Source organism: Elephas maximus, chromosome 8 (genome assembly GCF_024166365.1).
Source record: "Elephas maximus indicus isolate mEleMax1 chromosome 8, mEleMax1 primary haplotype, whole genome shotgun sequence".
In the NCBI taxonomy this organism is placed as follows: domain Eukaryota; kingdom Metazoa; phylum Chordata; class Mammalia; order Proboscidea; family Elephantidae; genus Elephas; species Elephas maximus.
The window spans coordinates 134,164,204-134,174,175 of NC_064826.1; the positions used below are offsets into that span (position 1 = coordinate 134,164,204).

The following is a 9,972-nucleotide window of genomic DNA, read 5'->3' on the forward strand; positions in this document are numbered from 1 at the left end:
AAATATTTTAAATAAATGTAATGCTGAAAAGTAAAGTGAGAAAATATCACTAGAAATTGTAAGTGACAAGGCTGTTGAAGTCAATATGGAGGAGAATTTTTAAACTTGAAGATATTTAATGTGTTCCAAAGACATAGATGGCCAAAATACATTTTAAAAACTTCTTTTGACTTAAGAGAAAATGCATGCCAATATTTTAAAGATAGCAGAATACTTACACCTTTAGCAACATTTTATCACCCAGTAATTTGCCTAGGGCTGCCTTCATATCCCTATTCCTCAGGCTATATATGACAGGATTCCGGCTGGGAGGTAACACAGAGTATAACACAGACATGAAAAGATTCAGTGATGATGCAGGTTTATAATTGGTGCCTAAACATGTAACAATGCCTGAAAAGAGGAACAAGGCCATCACAGTGAGGTGGGGCATGCAGGTGGAGACAGTTTTGAACCTGCCTTGAGCAGATGGAATCCTTAAGACAGCTGAGAAAATGTGAACATAAGAGGCAATCATGAAAAGGAAGCATAAAAAGGCAAAAGAAAAGCTGGCAATTATAAATGCATAGTCTAGAATTTGCTCCCCAGGACAAGCAAGTGTAAGCAGTGATGGAATGTCACAGAAGAACTGGTGCACTATGTTGGGCCCACAGAATTTGACAGAGAATGTACCTGCTACATGGATGGATCCATAGACAAATCCGCTGAGCCATGACACAGTCACCATCTGCACACAGGAGCCTCTATTCATAATGGTCTCATAGCGCAAAGGATGGCAGATGGCAGCATAGCGGTCGTAGGACATGACTACAAGGAGGGCATACTCCGTACTCCCAAAAAAAAGAAAAAGAAAAATTTGTGAGGCACATCCTAGGAAGGAGATAGAATGACTCTTAGAGAGTTCATGATGGACTTGGGGACTGTGACAGAGATGAAGCCGATATCAATCAAGGACATATTCTTCAGGAAGAAATACATAAGGGCATGCAGATGCAGATCAATGGTGGTGAGGGTGACAATGAGGAGGTTGCCTGTCAATGCTGTCAGGTAAATGAGGAAGAAGAGGGCTGCATACAGTCTCTGTAGCATCCAGTCATCAGGGAATCCCATGAGCAAGAATTCCATTATGAAGGTTATGTTGGCTAGTTTCTCAGGCATGCTGATTCTTGTCTGTGGAAATAAAGATAACACCGATAACTAGTTCACTCAGATATGAACTCAGTAGTCTGAATCTTCTGGTTATATTAACAAGCAAAGGGTGGAGCAAACACCTTTAACATGGCTTGATTCTGTTTGGAGTGAAGCTTATCAGAAGAGTCTCAGGAAAATAGCATACAGTACAGCTCCACTTCCTTAACGGTAATGGAAGCAGTTAACGCACTGGGCTGCTATCCAAAAGGCTGGTGGTTTGAGTACATCGAAATTTGTCTCAGAAGAGACCCAATAATTTACTTGCAATAAATTAGCCATTGAAAACCCTATGGAGAATAGTTGTACCCTGACACAGATGGGGTTGCCATGAATATGAATGGATTTGAGTGCAACTGTATTTTTTTTTTCTTGTGATATTAGAGAGAGCAAATTGAAATATGACTGGCATTAAAGGCAGTTAAGAAAAAGGCAGAGGATGCAACAAAGTGCATCTGTCCAGGAAGCAAGAAAAAGTTATATTGCCTCCCATGCCTTAGGAGATTACTATGCAGGTGTAGGGGTTTGAGCCCTGGTAGAGCAGTGGTTAAGTGCTCTGCTACTAAATGAAAGCTTCATCCGAAAGGTTGGTGGTTCTAACCCACCAGCTGTTCCACAGGAGAAAGATGTGGTAGCCTGCTTCCCTTGGAAACTCTATGAGGCAGATCTACTCTGTCTTACACGGCTGCTATGAGTCAGAATTGACTAGATGGCAACGGATTTGGTTTTAAGCTTATGGGGGTTAGGATATATTCTACATTTAAAGCTATTAACACAGCCTTTCTCTTTTCTACTGACTGCTTCCAGGAGTCATTTGATAAACACTGCTCTTGACCTTGGTGAAAATGAAATAAAATATACCCACTGCCATCGAGTCGATTCCACCTCATAGTGACCCTATAGGACAGAGTAGAACTGCCCCATAGAGTTTCCAAGGAGTGCCTAGCAGATTCGAACAGCCACCTCTTGGTTAGCAGCTGAGCTCTTAACCACTACGCCACCAGAGCTTCTGAAAATAAAATATAGTAGAATAAAAAGAAAAGCATGGGTTTGTGAATGGTGGTTAAAAATAATACAAAGAAGGTCCTAGGTAGAATAGGGTAGAGGCCTACCTTAGTGTCACAGTGGGATGGTGTCTTTTCTAGTTGACGTCAAGTAGAAGAGTTTTTAGTAAAGTTTAGGATGTCCACACTGTCACTTCTTACCTATTTACTAGAGAGTAGAGAGTAACTGCTGCTGTGATGGAAGGTCTCCTCTCTCCTTGTAAACTACAGCCATGACAGTGGTCTTGCCTGAGACAATACAACAGCTTTTTCAACATCCACTACTTCCTCATTCTCACTTTTACAAAAGTATCTTTTTTTTTTTTTTTTAATTTTCTCCCTTGCCCCTCCAGCTTTCATTTAAACAAAACACCTAGAAACTAATTGGGTAGATAATAGTCTTATCAATTAGCACAGGTTTCTTCTATGGATACAGATGACAATGTTAAATTTCCTCTTTCTGAAGACATCAGAAGAAAAGAGTTACATAAATTTATCAAAATATAACAAATTTATCAATATTCACAGAGATTTCTCTTCCCCTTGGTTAGAACTGGCAGTCAGGCATGAAGTGGAAAGACCCCAACAGGCACAGTAGGAGTAGGATGGGGCACATTTCCCTCTTCCATCCCTCCACTGAATGTGTTCTTATACATGTGGAAGCAAAGGGCCATGCTGTGTCTGCCCTCAGTGGACACCTTCATTCTGGAACGGCGGGGTATTCCACGACCAAGGCTGCTTAATTATCTCACCAGTCCTATGTGTCTTCTGAGTTTCATATGAGGTCACCATGGTATAATTGGGGTGAGGCTTAGGCTCCGAGGTCCATGAACACCAGGATTTAGGACCACACAGAAGGGTAATTCAAATGCCCCTAGGGGTTTTCTGTGATGAGAATATACCACAACTGTATGAATACGTTCATTTTGTTTCTTTCTGCTCATTAATGTGTTACAACACTAACTTTTTAGTAGAAAATAGGATAGTTGAATCCAAGTATTGAAATTTATATTCAGGAATACTTATTAGGTCCAAATATTGTTTTGTTTTATTGTTGCTTAGCTTTGCTTTTTTTTTGGTCATTTTAACACTAGTATCTATGAAAATATTACTTGTGCAAAATAAAGCAATGTAGGAAAAAATTAATGTGAAACGTGCCTGGAGAGGCTCATTCACAAATTTCTTCCCAGGAAGAACTAGAGTTGCACGTTTGGGAATGTTTCCTTCAAAAATCTTCCTATTACTTGCCATACATATTTATAAAAATACATCTTTTGACATTCATCATGTGTGGTTCAGAGATTCAGTTTTCACACACAGCAATATTCTTCATGGCTTTGTGTTTTTATCTATTTTTTGCTATGGTTGGGTGCCCTCAAGTTGATTCTGATTCAGTGACCCTGTGCAACAGAGTAAAACTGTACCAGTAGGGTTGTCTTGGCTGTAATCCTTACCGAAGCAGATGGCAGAGTCTCTCTTCTGTAGAGTGGCTGGGTGGATTTGAACCACCAACTTTTTGGTTAGCAGCCTAGCACTTAACCGTTATGCCAGCAGTTCTCCTTATTATTCCATGGCATTGGTATTCAGTATTTGAAAATCCTGTCTTCTCTTTACAAGCAAACTTTTGATTAACGTAATTATAATTACATTCTCTGTGCGCATGTTTATTTGGTTGTTTAGGTATTTCTTGCAGTTTAATTGATATAGCACACTTTGATAATTTATTAATAATTGATGGATTGTATATGTTTATTCTTCCCAAACCATTTGCAAAGATATACTCTTACCAAGTCTTTAAGTGTTTTCAATTAACTCATATCTATCACAACAAAACATTTTAATGTACATTTGGTATTTTTGAAATCCACTACTAAAAACGAAATCACATAATTATTCCAAATTGCACCCTCCAACTATAACAGGATTTAGGATATTATTTTTGGCTAACAGCGTTTATAAATTATATATGTGAGTGTGTGTGTATATGCACACACATATATATTTCATTTTTTATTGTTGTTGAGAGTATACACAGCAAACCATACACCAATTCAACAATTTCTACACATACAATTCAGTGGCGTTGATGTCATTCTTCAATTTGTGTAATTATCTTACTCTCCTTCTCTGAATTTTTCTTCTTTCAATAACGTGAATTCACTGCCCCGTAAGCTTCCTATCTGATGTTTCGAGTTTTTGTAGTCAATTTGATCCTATATAGACAGTATTTCAAAAGAGCATGATGTTCAAAGCAAACAGTTTTTACTAAGTAAGTTAACCTATTGTTCAGTTTAAATAAAACTTCAGAGGATACATTGGTTGACAATTTAAAGATTGTCTCAGGGAAACAGTTTCAGAATTTCAACCATCCTCAATACCCCTAGAAAATCTGGTTTGCATGAGAATTTGGATTTCTATTCTGCATTCCCCCCCTTTTGGTAAGAACTCTTCCACAGAATCCTGGATCAAAATATTCAGTAATGGGAGCCAGGTACCATCCAATTCTTCTAGTCTCATGGCAAAGGAAGCATTTGTTCATGGAAGTAATTAGGCACACATTCCATTTCCTCCTCCTATTCCTGGCTCTCCCTCTTTTTCTGCTGCTCCAGGTGAATAGACCAATTGTAACTTGGCTAGCCACTTGCAAGCTTTTGAGACCCTGGCATTTGTCTTTTTGTTGAATTGTATAAATATATATCTATGCATATTTATATGTACACACATTCCATATATAGATCTAGTTCTGGATCTGCATCTAGGTATGTAGACAGATAGATATAGAGATACAGTAAAACCTGCCAAAGCAAGAACCTGTGTAAGGCAGAAATATGTCAGAGAAGGAAAACTCAAATATTTTCCACTAAAACAAGCAATAAAAAAGTAGTAAGACTACACCCCATCAAAGTTGTAAAACTTTCAAGACCCGGGAAAATAAGGAAGTTCCATTGAGTTCCAGCTCTCACGAGTTTCACTGTACATTCAAATCAGACCAGTTGCCATTGACGCGATCCTGATTCCCGGCGACCCATGTGTGTCAGAGCAGAACTATGCTCCTTGGGGTTTTCAATGGCTGACTTTTCAAAAGAAGATCACCAGGCCCTTCTTCCTTGGCACCTCTGGATGGACTTCCAATTAGTAACCAAGTCTGTAAGCATTTGCATCACCCAGGGACTATATATATATATACATATATACACATGTCTATATATATATACACATAGAAGACCCTCAACGAGGTAGATTGACACAGTGGCTGCAACAATGAGCTCAAGCATAACAATGATTGTAAGGATGGTGCAGGACTGGGCAGTGTTTCGTTCTGTTGTACACAGGGTCGCTAGGAGTCAGAACCGACTCGACAGCACCTAACATATATACACATGTGTATTGCTATGAGTTGGAATCAACTCGACAGCACTGGGTTTGGGTTTTATATATACAAAACATATAGACACTTCTATATATACATGTCTGGCGCCGTAGTTAAGAGCTATGACTTCTAACCAAAAAAAGGTCAGCAGTCCCAACTCACCAGCTGCTCCCTTGAAACCCTGTGGGGCAGATCTATTCTGTTATATAGGGTCCCTATGTGTTGGAATCGACTTGTCGGCAACAGGTTTGGTTTGGTTTATATATACACAGAGGAGTCCTGGTGACACTGTGGTTAAGCACTTGGCTGCTAACCAAAAGGTCAGCAGTTAGAACCTACCAGCTGTTCTGTGTGAGGAAGATGTGGCAGTCTACTTCTGTAACGATTTACAGCGTTGGATACCCTATGGGGAAGTTCTACTCTATACTATAGGGTTGCTATGAGTCGTAATTGACTGGATGGCAATGGGTTTGTTTTATATATATATAAAACTAGACAAATAGACACAAGTTTATTTGTGTACATGTCTGTGTATATACATGCAAGGAGCCTTGGTGGTGCGATGGTTAAACACTTGGCTGCTAATTGACAGTTTAGAGATTTGGACCCACCAGGAGAAAGACCTGGTGACCTGCTTCTGTAAACAGTACAGCCATGAAAACCCTATGGAGCAGTTCTATTCTGTTTCACGGAGTCACTATGAGTCAGAATCAACTCAGCAGCACCTAACAACAACAACACATATACATGCATACATGCATATACCATATATTCAGTCAATGTTTAGAATATTTTATCTAGATTTGGTATATATTTGTGATTTAATTTTTGTGTACACACATGTTAAAAGAGAAAAAAAATATCGTCATGACATTCAGTGTAGAAAAGGCAATGAAAAAGTCCAACACCTTTTAATAATACAATGTCAACAAAACAACAATAACCAACTTTTCTACAAATGATTGAATGTATTAAGGTGATGGAACGTAATAGCTATACGAAAAGGGCAGTGGCAGGTAAATTGAGCAGCATTAGGCTCCAGCTTCTGCCTGATGGACATTTTCCCCTTTTCTTCTTTATCCCAGATCCTCAGTAAACAGCAGTGATCTTTCTCCTGAGTTTCTGAGTCTGTGGTCTTATTTCTGTCATATGCGTAACCTTGGGTGGCTGTGGAGCAAATGGCACCCGAGAACAGCAAACAGCAGGAGGGAGGAGGGGGCTCCGGGATGTGAACTGAGAGCACATATGGAGAGGCCCTCACTCTCTTTATTTTCATGCATTCCTCCTCCCCTCACCACCACTGCTCATTTTGTCTGTTCCATCCCTTGACTGTCTGTGTTCTTATATGTGTTACTACTTTTACTGTTTGATTATATATTTTTACAATTATAAAAATAAAAGTAATAGAGAAAAAAAAAACATATTTCTTCTAGACTCGAAGGAGCCCTGGTTCCAAAGTGCTAAGCACTTGGCTGCTAACCAAAAGGTCAACGGTTCGATCCTATCAGTCACTCCGTGGGAGAAAGATGTGGCAGATTGTTTCCATAAGACTTACAGCTTTGGAAACCCAATGGGGCAGTTCTGTGCTGTGCTACAGGGTTGCTATGAGTCAGAATTAACTCAATGGCAATGAGTTTGGTTTTGGATCCTAGGCTCTATATCCTAAGATAGCTAAATGAACTGCTAGCCAGCAAGGTTAAAAATACATATATATATTTGGACTACTTCTAAATTTCTACTAATTTGTGTGTGATGTAAATTAGGTATGTCTTCATGAATTCTAAATGTTAGAGTTATGAGTAAGTCCTAAAAAAAGCCTGGAGGCAGATATTTAATCAATATGAAGAAAGCATTTTAGAAAGTTATATTTGATTCTTAAAATTAATTTGCATTTTTATATATGAATGCATATCATATAGAAAAGTCACTGGGAAACTAAAAAGTGAAAATATTTCATCTGATATAATGTGATTATGTTTAATGTATAAATATTTCACGCAAAATTGTAAGAAAAACTAACTTTCAAAGAAAAAAATAGAAAAAGAACCTGAACATAAAATGTATAAATAAAACCATACAAATGAAATGTACAAATGAAAAATATTTAAATTCAAAAATAATGTCATAATACATTGGCAATTTTCATGTATGAAAATAAAAAAAAATCAAAATTGGTGATTTTAAAGCTGGTTGAACAGCATGAGACAGATACCCTCGTACCCTGTTGGTAGTGTGCAAATTGCTGTGAGACCCCTGAAACTATTGCCCTAAGATAGTCTTTAAACCTTAAACCAAAAATATCCCTTTAAGATCACAATAGAGGGTCCAGGACAGAGCTGGAGAAAAATGTAGAACAAAATTCTAGCTCAAAAAGAAACACCAGACTTGCTGGCCTGACAGAGACTGGAGAAATTCTAAGAGTATGGCCCCCGGACAGCTTTTAGCTCAATTCAGCCAAAGATTGGACAGGCCCATAAAACCAAATGAGCCTAAAGAGCACACCAGCCCAGGAGCAAGGACTAGAAGGCAGGAGGGAACAAGAAAGCTGGTAATAGGCAACCTAAGGTTGAGAAGAGAGAATGTTGACATGTCATGGGGTTGGTAACCAATGTCATAAAACAATATGTGTACTAAAAAAAAAAAAAAATCTTCTTAAAATAAAATGATAGTTTAATTTAACTAGTAAAGAAAACCTGCCTTGAACATTATGTCCTTTCAAGATCTATCTATATGGGATCAAACTGACAACACCAACTGGAAAGATTAGATAGGAACATTAGGAGGCAGTGAGTGTGTGTGTCTGTGGGAGGAACAACACAAAAAATGGTGGCGAGAATAGATGCGCAACTTGATGACTGTAATCAATATCACTGAGCTTTACATGTAGAAACTTGGTGGTGCATATTTTTACTGTGTATGTTCTCAACAACAAACAAAACAATAAAATCAACTATTAAAAAAGATACCATGGATATTTTCATAACAAAGGAACCATATTAGTAATTGTTATTGTTTGTACAGATGGATCAGAATTTATTAGCCAATCCCATATTGATGAGCATCAAGTTGTTTTCAATATTGTGCTATAATAAGCATTTTTTTGAAATTGGCTTTATTAAGGTATAATTAGTATGTCATAAAATCCACCCATTTTAAGTGTATAATTTGACGAGTTTTAGAAATATTCTTACACATTTAAAAAAAAGAAAATTGACATGAGGCTCTAGGAGTCACTTTTTCCACATGTAACAGAACATTTAAATAAATAATTAACATCCTTTGATCTGGATGTTCTATTTTAGGTATCAGTTCTAATTATAATCATACATATAAACAAAGGTATACATTAATGAGTTAACTGAATACTTATTTATAAGGGCAATTACCTACAATCTATATTTATAAGAATAGCTTAAGAGCTATAACAATTTAATATATCTTTAGAATACAATATATAAAGTGAGTATATCCTCTATTTCAGAGAACTATGTTGATATATAATGTTACATATATGGGTTAAAATGTAGGTTAACTTAATTACATGATTTTCTGTAGTTTGGTATTTTAGTTAATGTTGTTTATATTACTATTCCAGAAGAACCCAGTGCCCTCGAGTAGATTCCAACTCATAGCGACCCTACAGGACAGAGTAGAACTGCCCCATAGAATTTCCAAGGAGTGCCTGGCGGATTTGAACTGCCGATCCTTTGGTTAGCAGCCATAGCACGTAACCACTACGCAACCAGGGTTTCCTATATTACTATAAAACAATACAAATCTATAACAGTATGCTAAAACATGAGTGTAGTATTTGGGTGTATATATATAAAAAAATATATATAGAAGACATATAATAATAAATTAAAGATTTGTTAATCAAATAATGATTCCTATGAATCAATGGCAATGTTTACAGGATATTTTCAGGAGCTAAAAAGGCACCTTAAAAACAGTATAAAATATATTTTAATTTTATTTATTACTTAATCTTTCAGTATATAGCTTAGATTCATTATGCTTCTTTATGATCTCCTCTACCCCTCAATATGGTTATAATATGAGCAGTTCTACACAATCAGAAATCTAAACTCACAGAAATCCTGCACTTGAAGGAAACGTACAGGAGATGAAACTAGTCTAAACCTGTTTAAAACATCACACTAATTCTGGATTTACCCTGTAGCGAAACCCTGTATCTCTACACGAGAGAACTGACTACAGTGTGTGTTAGCTCAGTCAAGTCTTTAATGCAGGCTTTCGCTTTAATTTACAGTAACCGTATTTTACAATGGGCAGTGGTGGTTGAGTGGTAGAATTCCTCCCTTACATGCTGGAGACCTGGATTCAATTCCCAGGCAATACTCTTCAAGC

The 9,972-nt window shown here is 37.4% G+C and overlaps 1 pseudogene; it reads right to left on the reverse strand.

Annotated features, from left to right (window-relative positions):
* Positions 1-214: 214 nt before the first annotated feature.
* LOC126081901 (olfactory receptor 14A16-like) lies at positions 215-1,158 on the reverse strand (annotated as a pseudogene).
* Between the last annotated feature and the right edge of the window lie 8,814 nt (positions 1,159-9,972).